General features: G+C 35.1%; 3 protein-coding genes across 4 annotated transcripts in view; 1 reads left to right on the top strand and 2 right to left on the bottom strand.

Moving 5' to 3' along the window:
- The window catches only part of LOC125801477 (zinc finger protein 239-like), a 558,408-nt gene that overhangs the window by 435,850 nt on the left and 106,573 nt on the right, over nucleotides 1-15,985 (top strand). The gene's annotated exons all lie outside the window — the stretch shown is intronic.
- LOC125801347 (zinc finger protein 271-like) overlaps nucleotides 1-15,985 on the bottom strand; it is a 773,213-nt gene that overhangs the window by 351,358 nt on the left and 405,870 nt on the right. Inside the window, exon 3 of one of the 2 annotated variants that reach the window (XR_007438675.1) lies at nucleotides 1,622-2,244. The gene's annotated coding sequence lies outside the window, so the exon portion shown is untranslated. Of the gene's footprint in view, nucleotides 1-1,315; nucleotides 2,245-15,985 lie in introns of those variants that run through there. The other variant, XR_007438674.1, reaches the window with a different exon arrangement.
- The window catches only part of LOC111194581 (zinc finger protein 239-like), a 693,226-nt gene that overhangs the window by 351,358 nt on the left and 325,883 nt on the right, over nucleotides 1-15,985 (bottom strand). The window lies entirely within an intron of this gene.

Genomic DNA, 15,985 nt, shown 5'->3' on the forward strand with positions numbered 1-15,985 from the left:
GTTTGACACCAAATATGACAGCATTGGTCAATGACCCTAGGACAAGTTCTCAAAAGTAGGTTTTGCATATTATGCTAAATAGCAAAAAATCTAAGTGGGCGGAGCTTAGTGGTTCTATTGACCTTTTTGATTTGCCATTAACCAAGGAATCATATAGTGCAAGAATTTTTGCTCTAGCTATCAGGGCGTGGCAGTTACGAGGCCTAACGCATTGACCTTCGCCATAGCGCCCCCTTGAGGCCGATTTGGCTCATCTTTTGAATCTGAGTAGCGGTGAGAAGTACTACCATATGACCAAGTCTCAGCCCTGTAGGCCTTACGGTTTCTTCTGCCCGATCACTTCTATGGCAGAAAAAGAATAAGAATAATAATAATAATAATAATAATAATAATAATCAGAACAATTACAATAGGGTTTCTAGCACTACGTGCTCGAACCCCTAATCAGAACAATTACAATAGGGTTTCTAGCACTACGTGCTCGAACCCCTAATAATAATAATCAGAACAATTACAATAGGGTTTCTAGCACTACGTGCTCGAACCCCTAATAATCAGAACAATTACAATAGGGTTTCTAGCACTACGTGCTCGAACCCCTAAAAATCTTAGCAAAAACAATAGGGTTCTACGCACCTTCGGTGCTTGAACCCTAAAAATTGCAAGAAATAAAACTAATATACCGGACTTGAAACACTGTTACTAGTGCTGAAACACTTACATTGGTCATTAAAAAAAGCAACTGCTTTGTTTGTACATTTAGCTAGGCTAGCTACCAATAATAATGGTCAGTAAAACAGCAAATACTGTTTGGATATTTAGTTAGCTAGCTATCAATACTAGTAGTCAGTAATACAGGAAATTATTTGTTTATACATTTGGTCAGTAAAATAGCAAATGCTGTGTTTGAATATTTAGCTAGACAAGCTACCAATAATAATGGTCAATAATTAAGTATATAACAATTAAGTATAGTTGGTGAATGACTATGCTCTTCTAAAAACAACACAACCCACCAGCATTCACATTAAAAAAAACTTTATAAACATGAAATCAAGTTAAAAACATATTACTCTACCTTTGGAAGTAATTGTATATTTAACCCTTTTAAGCCTGAACCAATAACAAAAAAACATCTTTTTCCGAATTTCAATCTTAAATTGACTATTATGTTACACTTCAACACAAATCCATTTTACATTGGATTTCTCTGTTGGGCGCCTTTGAGTATTTAACAAATAATAACATGAGACAATCTCAGGCCTATAGGTTTCATGTCAAACATATGTTGAGAAAACACAATGAGATTGCAGAGCTGCAATATAAAAGCCGTTTATTAAAACACACAGATGAGTAAATATAGAGGTGAAGCAATACAAAGATAATAGTTTGTAGTGGATAAAAACAATTAAGAAACTACAAGATTTTAGATATTCTTAGTAAATTTTGGAGATTAAAAACCTTAAGCAACATATAATATTCAATAAGGAAAAGATAAGAGAGCATAAAACTTGAGTAATACAACAACCAAATATCCCTCTATGCTAACAGATTTTTAATCAGAACGACTGAACCATAGACAAAGAAGAACACCATCAGAGGGAATGAATGAGCCCAAAACCTCACTGCGCTACTCAAGCCCGGAGGAGGTTGATTTCAGTATGGGAACTACAGATGGAGCGTTTTATTTAACCTCTGTAAAGGATTTTGTTGGCCTCTCTGCAGAGTCTGGATACTCCTCCGCTCCACATGGCAGTACCCGGCTCAGTCTCGTCTCTCTGCGGCTCTGGGTCTCACTTTTGGGAGCACTCTCTCTGGAGTTCCTCAGGTGGTGTTTTTACTTCTTCTTTCATACAGATGGGCCTAGCAGTTAATAGTATTAAGCTAAGCTATGCTAAGCTCGGGGAACTTTGTACGGCTTCCACAGAGTAAAAACACAGATACTAGAAATTAATAGAAATAATCAAATCTGCATATACTAGAAAGGAGATTAAAAGCATTAAAATCATAAGCTCTGAAGGTTTGGTCCTAATCATTTAGTTGCCAGCTAAGAACCCTACTCACTATGACATCTAAATTTTAAAGACTACGTTTTTTCCATTCTTCAGAACTGAACTCCTACCGTAACCACCCTAAAAACTCAGCTCTGTCTCACAAAGAATATCCTGGAATATCGAACATATAAGAAAGCATAACATGGAATTCAGTAAACATGATCGCTGGATGAGATTCATTTTGCTGAACCTGTAAAATCCATTATTAAATTCAGTTCATGTTTTTTTCTGGTGGAACGTGTCCCAAGTGACACAAGTAATACATTTGTGTAGGATAAGGTGTTCTGTCTGAAAGACTTACGATTTGCACTTTTAATTGCCTTCTAACTGATTTGAGATGGAGTTTTCTCTCCTGTGTGAATGCGCTGGTGTTTTCGAAGATTACTCTGTTGAGCAAAACTCTTCCAACAGTCTGAGCAGTGATACGGTTTCTCTCCTGTGTGAATGCGCTGGTGATTATTGAGAGTACTCTGTAAAGTAAAACTCTTCCCACAGTCTGAGCAGTGATACGGTTTCTCTCCTGTGTGAATGCGCTGATGTATTTTGAGATTACTCTGATGATTAAAACTCTTCCCACAGTCTGAGCAGTGATATGGTTTCTCTCCTGTGTGAATGCGCTGGTGTTTTTTGAGATTACTCTGTTTAGTAAAACTCTTGACAGAGTGCTGATGTTTCTCCATGTCGGGACTTGGCTTCATTTGTCTGTTAAATGTATCAAACAATGTCTGCGTGTTCTGGAGGCTCTTCAGGACGGCTTGTGCTTCAACTCTTTCAGCAGTTTAACATTGCTCTTAATTAAATATCCTGGTTGTTGGTGATGAAGTTCAGGAGAATAATTTCATTTCTGGAAAACACAAAGAAAAATGCAGTTGTATATTACAATAAAAGCAGGTCAATTAACTGAAGAGAACTGCCTGAGGTGCCTATATTGACATCTGAGACATCTTCATATTACCACAAATGTTTCAGTATTTTTTCCACTTCTAAGTCCTTAGTGTAAAGGGGGTGCTGGTGGTCCTCCAGCCACTAGAGGTAGCCCACATTTTACCACTTGCAATAATCAGGCTGACGCCTGTTTACTGCCTTTATAAAGACTGCCCACTGTTTAGACAAACAGTCTTGATTCTTTTCTGGTCTCACTAGATCCTGAGAACGTAAAGAAAGAAGAAAAAAAAATGTTACCCTTTAATCTGAAGCTTCGAGGCTTGTGCCAAAATCATTCTACATTGATCACGTAACCAATGATGTCCAAAGCTTTTTCCTTTACACTAATTTATAAAACATTCCTTTTTTACATCTCCAGATAACATTATTTTCCAACACATTAGCTTCAGACTAACAGTGATATGCACTCCTAAAGTCCTTTTTATGTAGATCACAAGTGAAAATTTGCTGAGAAATGTAATTGTAATTGTGCTTTTTACCCAGAAAGACTGCAGCTCCACATCAATGGCTTAACTGATTTGTTTACTAAATCAATTTAGTAAATGGTGGCGTATCATAGCATCTGGTCGAAGCCCAACTTCATCTGCAGAACCAAAGAGCAGCAGAAGCTCTACACCAGCAGATTCAGAGCAGCAGCTCCAAATTTCATCAACTCTAACTAAATGTTACTAAAGCAGTAAATCATTCTAGCACTTCCACCTTAAATATTATCAATTCCTCTTAGTTGTCCTGGAAATGTAACAAAACGTTTAGTGAATAAAATAAAATTACTATATGAGCTCAGTGTATTTCAGCAGTTTGGAATGAATTTGCTTCAGAGAGAGTGAATTCTTGTCCTGACTCTTAACTTTTTCCATATTTAGATAATATTACTTTTTTCCAGACGAGGGACCGAAAGACATAAATCCTTGGGTTTTACAGATTGAGTGGGTCGATGACGAGGCAGAGAGCTCAGGATAAGATTGGCTAACGTTCTCTTTCACAAAGATTTTTAAAAATAAAGAGATTTAAAAATAAAACTTTAATGAAAATTTCAAAAATGAAAAACGGCTTGAAAACTAGTTTTTGTTTTATTTGACAAAATCATATAACGCAAACTTAACAGGCTGGTTTCTCTTACATTGATTCTATAAGAAATAAAAATAAGAATAACATAAAAATATTTTTTTTAGGTCTTATAAAGTGCAAACAATACGTGCAAACCACAATCAGTCATATTAAGTCTATGGTTTGTGTTATTTTCTCCTAAATCTCTTGTAATTTAACTATGCATAACCATAATTAGTCATATTAAGACTACGCTTGAAGTGCAAACAGAGACAGAACATTTTTTAAATACAGTACAGAGCTAAGGGATTAGTACAACTGCCTATGAAACAGTCACGTGTAGGATTAACTTACACTATTTATATATGGTTTGTGTCTTGTTGGTCACTCTGTTATCGTTTATTGTTTCCACTGGAGCCAAAATGCAGCCAGACATATAACTTAAAAGTAGCAGAAGCATCTTCTACGCAACTGCCTGTATTTTCCTCTTCTGTTAAGAGCTGCTCTCACAGCTCAGCCACCACACTCGCTGCTACCGCTACTGTGTTGCAAGATCCCTCTTAAAAAGTCCACACTAGGTGACAGGACAAAAACATTGGCAACATTAGCCAGCAAGGTAACATTAGATACTTCGTTTAAAAAAGCACTGTGAACATTGGCTAGCTAGAGAACATTAGCTACTTGGTTAAAAAACACTGGGAACATTGGCTAGCTAGATAATGTTAGCTACTGGTTAAAAAAGAAACGCTGGCAACATTAGCTAGCTAGTTAACACCAGCTACTTTGGTCCCCTATTATGGGCCAGTTCTGCCTATTAAACAGTTTTTCTCTCTGCCAGTCGCGCTAAGGAAACATGTCAGCTCCCACTGTAGAAGAACACTTAAACATTATTCTCACAAAAATAAATCACATCATAAAACATTTTACTATTGCTAACACTTTTTTTAAATCTCTGCATAAAAAGCTGTGTGATTTTATGTACCACGAACGATGGAGAAAAATATAAAATAAGTTTTTTTTAAATACAGCAACTGGATAGAAGGGTACATTAATTTTGAAGGTAAGTGAAGGTTCTAGCCCACTTTAGCTAACCTAACCAATGCTATTTCGATAAATAAGCAAAGCTAGCAGGCAATTTCAAACAATAATATACCACTAGAAGCCTTAAACACATAACATTTATGATAAGTTGTTATTATATAGTCTAAATGGTAGGATAATGTACAAGCTGTCTGTAATGGTTAATCCTTTCCTTTATAGTTAACTTTAGTTGTTAGGTGTGGTATTGGTAACAACACTGGGTCATTTACTTTTAAGTTTACTGTAAATAAACAGAAGCGCTTTAAACACCCAAATAAACAGTTTTCAGAGAGAAATCTGTGTAGATTAACATCCAGTGCTCACTTGCCTTTGAAAGAAAGAGAAAGAGAGAGAGAGAGAGAGAGAGAGAGAGAGAGAGAGAGAGAGAGAGAGAGAGAGAGAGAGAGAGAGAGAGAGAGAGAGAGAAACTTCTCCATACCTTCTGTAGTTCAGCTGATCCTGCTCTTACTCCGGCGCTCCAGCTACAGACCCCGGAAGCTCAGCCTCATCCGGGTTATGTAGAGCCCCGCCCCCTCCCCCGCTATATCACATTATACCCCATCACCGCTAGAGGGAGCCCGCGAGGGAGTCCTCAATGCATGGAGCTGAATGGAGCTAAACAGCTAAAACTCTCATTTAAAACACTGTATAACTACTTCTCTGGGGTTTTCCTTTAATTTTACAAAGTAGAACAAAGTGTTTCACTAAAATAGGAAAGAAAACATGCCCCTATATTTCTATTTTCTACAACTAATGTTTTTTATTCAGTAGATTTACTAGCATTTCTGCTACTGATGCTGGAGTTACACCCAGAACATGTTTAATAGGATTAAAACTGCAGTTTATAAGCTTTAATAATTATTTCTGCTGTGATTAAATAGTTGTAGTTGTTCTGTTTTTAGGAAATAAGTAAAATTTTATTCTATAAAGTATCTTACAATTATAAATTATTATTTTGCTAAAAATAATAATTAATAAATGTTTAATACTTTATAGAATAAAAATGTTTATATGTTTTTATACATTCCAGACTCAGTTGAGTGACTGAGATTCAGAGCAGATTCTGAAGAGAGTTTTTTCCTCTATAGAGATTCTCTGATTGCTCCTGTACTCCAACAAATAACACTTACTAATTACTATGGAAAGATCAGTGCCGTTTTTAGAGCACCAATTGTAACATTGATTCCAGTAGAAACTTTTTAAAATCTAAATAAAATAAAATAAAAATAAATAAATATAAAATATTATGGTTACATTTTCTTTGCATTTACCTTCTTGATGTCCTGCAGGTTCTTGAAAAGGAGATCGTACTGCAGCAGATCTTGTTTGTTGCTCACCTTGTCTAAAGTGTTACTATTTATGTATTCTGAAAGCTTTCCATAAATTGAGGTCATTCACACCTACTCCCTGTAAAATCACTCTCTGACATCACAATGGACCATCCTGATTTCTGTATAGAAGGGTACTTCACACTTGTAAAAGCATTTTAAACTTCATATTCAAATATCAGTTTAAAACTAACAGTTATAAAATAAAAAGGATTTGTTCAATAGTTTATTTTTTAATAGGATGATAAAATCATTTTTGACTTTTCCAAAATGAGTCCAGCAAGAATTCTCATTCTGCTACAAAATATTAGCTAATGTTTACACTATTTTTGTACATATTAAAGGAAGAAGTTACTGGTGTTGGAGAATACTTTGTCCAGATTATATCTGGTATCTGGTTTTGTATAGAAATATGAGACAAACACCTCTGGTTGCTTGAGTCACTAAAAACTACCCCAACAAATAGCACTTACCACATTTTACTCAAAGGTCAGCTCTATTTTTACAATTGTTAACAATTGTGACATTTCTTTTTAACAATTTCTTCGATACAAAGATCCATTAGAACTAAGAAATCTTCAGGATTTTTTTAATATGCAAGAGTGCTTTACACCAAGAAATTACAAGTAAAAAAACAAATTATCAATTAATTAATTAATTTGATTAGTTATGTTTGGTATATAATATAATAAAATCATGTAGTCCATATTTAATTTAAAATTAAATAATAAATTCTGATTACTGAAAATGAACCGAATAAGGTGAGCTTTCAATTGATCAATAGTAACATTTTGACCACCCCAAAGAGAAGGGATGTCCTGTACACATTTTGTATATACCGGTGTTGTTTGGAGTCAATTTGACCCCAGGCTGTTTAGCTTTATAAAACATAAAAAATATCAGAATTTTACACGTTTGTGTTGAATGATGTGAAGGTCAATATGACATGTAATTTTGTCATCTTCAATAACTTAAGATCCCTAAAATAACATAATTATAACTGTATTAGTGCAAAAACCGCTAACAATTCACGCGACAGGGAAGCGGGGAAAAACATAATTCTCATGAGAACTTGATATTTCTCATTCTGTGGAGGAATATATTGTTCCTACAAACATATTAATAGTTCACACAACATAGTGTTAATGCAGAGATATAAAAGGTTTCACAGCAGCTTCTAAACCAGTTCTCTATGTGTTCTCTCTCTCTCTCTTTCTGCTCTCTCTCTCTCTACTGAAAATGCTGTCTAAGAAAAGTTTTCTCTCAGTGAGGATTTCTCACATCTCTTTCACCATGACAGAGACATAGAGGAGAGTGTGTCTGAGAAAAAGGAAGACTTTAGACTTTAGAACTTTAGAGCCATTAGAACTAAGAAATCTTCAGGATTCTTTCAATATGTAAGAGTGCTTTACACCAAGAATTGCTATGTTAACAAAAGATTCTTTATATCATAGTTCTGTTGGTATATAATATAATGAAATCATGTAGTTCATATTTAATTTAAAACTGAATAATAAACTTTAATTACTGAAAATGAACCGAATAAGATGAGCTTTCACTTAAATGATCAATACTACAATTTTAACTACCCAAAGAGAAGCACTTCTTGTATTAAATAATCAATGCTTCACTTTGTGATGGTCACCTTAGATATTCAAACAATTTTTATACTGACAAAATTTACCATGTAAGTTAACACCAAAAATGTACACCAAATTGGTACAACCTTTTTAACATTTTATGTAATAAATGCTAAAGTTGTACCAGATGGCCTTGTCCTCACTGTTGATGGTAAACCTTTTTTTTTACCATTCTATCAACAAATAAACTCAATTAATTCATTTAAAACTGATATTTGCATATGAAGTTTCAGATGCTTTTACAAGTGTGAAGTACCCTTCTATACAGAAATCAGGATGGTCCATTGTGATGTCAGAGAGTGATTTTACAGGGAGGAGCTGTGAATGACCTCAATTTATGAAAAGCTTTCAGAATACATAAATAGTAAGACTTTAGACAAGGTGAGCAACAAACAAGATCTGCTGCAGTACGATCTCCTTTTCAAGAACCTGCAGGACCGCAAGAAGGTAAATACAAAGAAAATGTAAAATAATATTTAAATGTAATTTAGATTTAAAAAAAAGTATCTACTGGAATCAATGTTACAATTGGTGCTCTAACAACAGCACTGACCTTTTCATAGTGATTAGTAAGTGCTATTTGTTGGGGTAGTTTGAAGTGACTCTAACAACGAAATACATTTTTCTGATAAACTGGTGCACATTTCTATCTCTTCTATCTCTGAGTGTCACTGTAACTGTAGCCATCTTACCTAAGTTGAAATGTAAGTGCAAACAAGTTGGGGCATCACTTGAAGTTTACCATCAACAGTGAGGACCAAGTCCATCTGGTATAACTTTAGCATTTATTACATACAGTGTTAAAAAGATTTTATCAATTTAGTGTACATTTCTGAACAGTGTTAACTTGCATGGTAAATTTTGTCAGTACAAAATTGTTTGAATATCTATGGTGACCATCACAAAGTGAAGCACTGATTATTTAATACAAGGAGTAAGTGCTTCTGTTTGGGGTAGTCTAAATGGTACTATTGATCAATTAAGTGAAAGCTCTTTAGCATTTATTACATACACCGTGTTAAAAAGGTTGTACATTATTTACCATTAAAATTCCTTAAACTAATGGCTCAGATCATAATTAATAACAGGATCTACTACATTTTTAAACATTGGTTATTTAGTAATATGTGAATGTCTTGTTTAAAGTCATTTAACATTTTATTTTAGATATTGTGGACAAATGTTTAAAAATCCACTTATTCTTATGCAATTCCACTTCTTAACTGTTTTACCTGAACATCTCCTCGCTATAATCCCTCTGGAAACAAATGTAATATTTTCAAGCTGACTTTTATATTAGGAACTGTTGCTCATTTCCCCAAGAGTGTCTATTTATTTATTCTGAAATCTTTCCATAAATTGAGGTCATTCACAGCTCCTCCCTGTAAAATTACTCTCTGACATCACAATGGACCATCCTGATTTCTGTATAGAAGGGTACTTCACACTTGTAAAAGCATTTTAAACTTCATATTCAAATATCAGTTTAAAACTAACAGTTATAAAATAAAAAGGATTTGTTCAATAGTTTATTTTTTAATAGGATGATAAAATCATTTTTGACTTTTCCAAAATGAGTCCAGCAAGAATTCTCATTCTGCTACAAAATATTAGCTAATGTTTACACTATTTTTGTACATATTAAAGGAAGAAGTTACTGGTGTTGGAGAATACTTTGTCCAGATTATATCTGGTATCTGGTTTTGTATAGAAATATGAGACAAACACCTCTGGTTGCTTGAGTCACTAAAAACTACCCCAACAAATAGCACTTACCACATTTTACTCAAAGGTCAGCTCTATTTTTACAATTGTTAACAATTGTGACATTTCTTTTTAACAATTTCTTCGATACAAAGATCCATTAGAACTAAGAAATCTTCAGGATTTTTTTTAATATGTAAGAGTGCTTTACACCAAAAAATTACAAGTAAAAAAACAAATTATCAATTAATTAATTAATTTGATTAGTTATGTTGGTAAAAATTATTATGAAATCATGTAGTCCATATTTAATTTAAAATTAAATAATAAATTCTGATTACTGAGAATGAACCGAATAAGGTGAGCTTTCAATTGATCAATAGTATAATTTTGACTACCCCAAAGAGAAGAGATTTTTTGAGTCCTGTACACATTTTGTATACATCAGTGTTGTTTGGGGTCAATTTGACCCCAGGCTGTTTTAGCTTTATAAAACATAAAAAATATCAGAATTTTACACGTTTGTGTTGAATAATGTAAAGGCCAATATGACATGTAATTTTATAATCAACAACAAACAATATTTCAACAACTTAAGATCCCTAAAATAACATAATTATAACTGTATTAGTGCAAGAACCACTGACAATTCACAGGACAGGGGGGCGGGGAAAACATAATTCTCATGAGAACTTGATATTTCTCATTCTGTGGAGGAATATATTGTTCCTACAAACATATTGATAGTTCTCACAACATAGTGTTAATGCAGAGATATAAAAGGTTTCACAGCAGCTTCTAAACCAGTTCTCTGTGTGTTCTGTCTCTCTCTCTTTCTGCTCTCTCTCTCTACTGAAAATGCCGTCTAAGAAAAGGTTTTCTCTCAGTGAGGATTTCTCACATCTCTTTCACCATGACAGAGACATACAGGAGAATGTGTCTGAGAAAAAGGAAGACTTTAGACTTTAGAACTTTAGAGCCATAAGAACTAAGAAATCTTCAGGATTCTTTCAATATGTAAGAGTGCTTTACACCAAGAAACCCTATGTTAACAAATAATTCTTAATATCATAGTACTATTGGTATATAATATAATGAATTCATGTAGTTCATATTTTATTTAAAACTGAATAATAAACTTTAATTACTGAAAATGAACCGAATAAGGCGAGCTTTCACTTAATTGAACAATAGTACCATTTTAACTACCCCAAAGAGAAGCACTTACTCCTTGTATTAAAAAATCAATGCTTCACTTTGTGATGGTCACCATAGATATTCAAACAATTTTTATACTGACAAAATTTACCATGCAAGTTAACACTGTTCAAAAATGTACACCAAATTGATAAAACCTTTTTAACACTGTGTAATAAATGTTGTACCAGATGGACTTGGTCCTCACTGTTGATGGTAAACTTGTTTTTACTATTCTATCAACAAACAAACTCAATTAATTCATTTAAAACTGATATTTGCATATGAAGTTTCAAAAGTACCCTTCTCTACAGAATTCAGGATGGTCCATTGTGATGTCAGAGAGTGATTTTACAGGGAGGAGCTGTGAATGACCTCAATTTATGAAAAGCTTTAAGAATACATAAATAGTAAGACTTTAGACAAGGTGAGCAACAAACAAGATCTGCTGCAGTACGATCTCCTTTTCAAGAATCTGCAGAACATCAAGAAGGTAAATGCAAAGAAAATGTAACCATAATATTTTAAATGAAATTTAGATTTTTTAAAAAGTGTCTACTGGAATCAATGTCACAACTGGGGCTCTAACGATGACACTAATCTTTCCATAGTAATTAGTAAGTGCTATTTGTTGGAGTTGTACAGGAGCAAGCAGCAATCAGAGAATCTCTATAGAGAAAAAACTCACTTCAGAATCTGCTCTGAATCTCAGTCACTCAACAGAGTCTGGAATGTATAAACAACAGTATACATTTTTATTCTAAAAAGTATTAAACATTTATAAATTATTATTTTTTAGCAAAATAATAATTTATAATTGTTAGATACTTTTGTTGTAAAAAAGAAAATGAAAGATGGGTCCACACCCCTACGTGTTCGTTTGATAGAGAGATTCGTAGACAGGTGGAGTGAAGTTGAAAGCAAACCAAGTATTTATTACTGAGCTCAGGAGAACCATACACACAAGACAGTTAACAGCCGTCCCAGCATAAGTTCTGACCCCCCTCTGATCTGACTCCATGTTTATACCCCAAATGACGTGAAACCTGCTGATGAGGCGTTGCTAAAATCATCTCATGTTAGTATGCATAATTTCACGTGTTAGTAATCCGTTTCACGTGTCTGACCGGACCACTAGTGCTTGGCCTTGACTGTGTCCAGCCAGAACTGAACATTGTGGCATTATCTGTGTGAGTGTGCGTCACTCCCCGCTTTGAAGAGCTGCAGGTTTAGGGAGGCACCCACACACAGAGAAGGCCGCTTTGGTCTAAGAGCCTCCCCTGTATCAATTTAGTTCATACAGAGTGCACCAGTCGATGATTGATGGCCGTTAGTTAGGATCATGCAGTGACCAAAATGCCTTAAGCGTGAGCTAAACAAGTCACACAATAGATTCCATATGTTATATGTTAATGTGTTAGTGGCGCGTGGTTAGTCCGCCATACAATAGATCCTATGTGTTAGTAAATGCCTTATGTATCATGTGGGTTAGTTTGTCATATAATAGAGTCTGTGTTAGTCACATGCCTGATCAAGCAAAGTTTAACTATATGTGTAAAGAATATATATTGTGAGTATTGGTTAATCTTCTATATAAATGTGTATAAAATACAATGTGAGTATTGGATAATCTTCTATATAAATGCATATAAAATACAAGGTTTCACACAATGATTATGTAATTATAGATGCTAAAGTTAAGTAATCATTATTGAAGGATATTTGTCAACACACCCAAGGTATAATAAACGTTAACTCTTCAATATACACACACACACACACACTGTAAAGCTCCAGCTCATCCTAAATCAACATCTCAGTTGGGTTTAGGTCAGGGGATTTTGAAGGCCATGCACCTCTTTGTTAACTAGATAATTCCATATGCGTCAATTAATTGTTTTCATAGTTTTAATATTAATCGACAATGTAAAAAAAATAAATAAATAAAAAATGAGACGTGTCAACTTTTGACTGGTATTTATATATTTGCGAGCTGACACACCCCAGAGTTTGCCCAGATGAACGGCCACGATGTTGGTTAGAAGCACCTAAATAAAGAATAATATTAAATATTACCTGCACATTCACCGATACCCTTTACAGTACGTGTAGGTGTGAGTAAAGACACTGCAGGCGTCCCCTGCACCGGACCTACAGTACCAGGAATTTTCCCAATAGCATGGAAATATATTGTATTGTGCTGTAATTCCCGGGCTGGTGGGAAGTGTATATAAGTGTGTGTATGCCACATAACAGCCTGATTACAGAATCCACGGACTTGGTGACTTTGCAGCTTTGCTTAGACCGTGAGCATCCTCTGCAGGAATCTGGATTTTTAATAATTTATGGGTTTGATTGGTCAATTCCAGTTTGCCCAGTTAGACTACACAGAGAAAGTTGGCATTATAATATAATATAATATAATATAATATAATATAATATATGATATAATATAATATAATATAACTCATTCACTCACTTACTCACTCATCGTCAACCGCTTTATCCGTTAAGGGTCGCGGGGGGGTGGCTGGAGTCTATACCAGTCGGCATCGGGGGGAAGGCAGTATACACCCTGGACAGGCCGCCAATCCATCGCAGGGCAGACAGACACACAGGCACATCCACTCACACACTCACACCTAAGGGGCAATTTTTATCCGACATCCAATTAGCCTGAACTTTGGACTGTGGGAGGAAACCGGAGCACCCGCAGACACGGGAAATAATATAATATTATATAATATAATATAATAATATTAATTATTATAATAATAATTATATGTATAATATAATTGATTATAATTAATAGTAACATAATATAATTGCTTCAACCAGGGAAATTATAATTTTTCTCCCTCAAAATTGGCGGTCCCTGGTGTTTAAGGTGCTGAACTGCAAGTAGATTTCCCCTAAAGAAGCTCTTAAGAATAACGACTGGGTGAGGGCACTCGTTAATCTGCGAGCGAGTTTACGTAGTACTTTAGTTACGCACGGGTTTGGGAAACACTCTTTAATTAACGATCAATCTTAAGTACGAGTTAACGAAGTTCTTAGCGTAACGAAGCTTTCAGGAAACCCACCCCTGATCTCTATTATTAATTTTATTCCTCTTGCTTGTAGACTTGGAACCAAAATGTCATCCCAATCAAACCAGTAAAAAAAAATTCTAATTGAATATAACATTAGTTTTTGCATTAAGGTTTTTATCTCACAGCAATAATAATGAAGGAGAAAATAGATGTACTTTACATAAATAGAACAGATATAGTTAATCATAATATCAAAAATGAATATTGTTTATGCATTAATATAGCATAGATCATAAATTAACTATTTGTTTGAAGAGACTGCATGAGACGATGCTTCCGTCCACCTGAACGGTCCCGTGCATTCCAAAGCCAAACCTTTGCAACCTGCTCGATCTCTGCATCCTTTGGTGGTGGCATGATTGATCTTCTCACGGCCTCTTAAAATAATAATATAGAGATATGAGAATGCAGTCAGGTAAATACTACATCTGTTAGTGTCTTTTCATGTACAATGCTTAATTTTAGAGAAATTTGCAGACTGTATTTGATTACAGTGATTCTTATATAGTGATAGTTATTTGAATTTGAATTTCTTCAGGCTATTCATGGTGAAACATAAATAGCCTTTACAGTCACTGTGTGTGACTGGTAGTTACATTCTATAAACATGTGAGGTGGCCGATATCAGGATATCAGATTCACAAAAATACCAAAACTTTTTAAAATGATATCTTTCCCTTAGCTTAACTGGCTATCTTTCCATTAGCTTAACTGGCTATCTTTCCCTTAGCTTAACTGGCTAGCTTTCCATTAACTTAACTGGCTATCTTTCCCTTTGCTTAGCTGGATATCTTTCCCTTAGCTTAACTGGCTAGCTTTCCGTTAGCTTAACTGGCTATATTTCCATTAGCTTAGTTGGATATCTTTCCCTTAGCTTAGCTGGCTATATTTCCGTTAGCTTAGCTGGCTATATTTCCGTTAGCTTAGCTGGCTAGCTTTCCCTTAGCTTAACTGGCTATCTTTCCCTTAGCTTAACTGGCTATCTTTCCATTAGCTTAACTGGCTAGCTTTCCCTTAGCTTAACTGGCTAGCTTTCCCTTAGCTTAACTGGCTAGCTTTCCCTTAGCTTAACTGGCTATCTTTCCCTTAGCTTAACTGGCTATCTTTCCCTTAGCTTAACTGGCTATCTTTCCCTTAGCTTAACTGGCTATCTGGCTAACTGGCTAGCTTTCCCTTAGCTTAACTGGCTATCTTTCCCTTAGCTTAACTGGTTATTTTTCCCTTAGCTTAACTGGCTATCTTTCCCTTAGCTTAACTGGCTATCTTTCCCTTAGCTTAACTGGCTATCTTTCCCTTAGCTTAGCTGGATATCTTTCCCTTAGCTTAACTGGCTATCTTTCCCTTAGCTTAACTGGCTATCTTTCCCTTAGCTTAACTGGCTATCTTTCCCTTAGCTAAACTGGCTATCTTTCCCTTAGCTAAACTGGCTAGCTTTCCCTTAGCTTAACTGGCTAGCTTTCCCTTAGCTTAACTGGCTAGCTTTCCCTTAGCTTAACTGGCTAGCTTTCCCTTAGCTTAACTGGCTATCTTTCCCTTAGCTTAACTGGCTATCTTTCCCTTAGCTTAACTGGCTATCTTTCCCTAAGCTTAACTGGCTATCTTTCCCTTAGCTTAACTGGCTATCTTTCCCTTAGCTTAACTGGCTAGCTTTCCCTTAGCTTAACTGGCTAGCTTTCCCTTAGCTTAACTGGCTAGCTTTCCCTTAGCTTAACTGGCTAGCTTTCCCTTAGCTTAACTGGCTAGCTTTCCCTTAGCTTAACTGGCTAGCTTTCCCTTAGCTTAACTGGCTAGCTTTCCCTTAGCTTAACTGGCTATCTTTCCCTTAGCTTAACTGGCTATCTTTCCCTTAGCTTAACTGGCTATCTTTCCCTTAGCTTAACTGGCTATCTTTCCCTTAG

Source organism: Astyanax mexicanus, chromosome 4 (genome assembly GCF_023375975.1).
Source record: "Astyanax mexicanus isolate ESR-SI-001 chromosome 4, AstMex3_surface, whole genome shotgun sequence".
Taxonomy (NCBI): Eukaryota; Metazoa; Chordata; class Actinopteri; order Characiformes; family Acestrorhamphidae; genus Astyanax; species Astyanax mexicanus.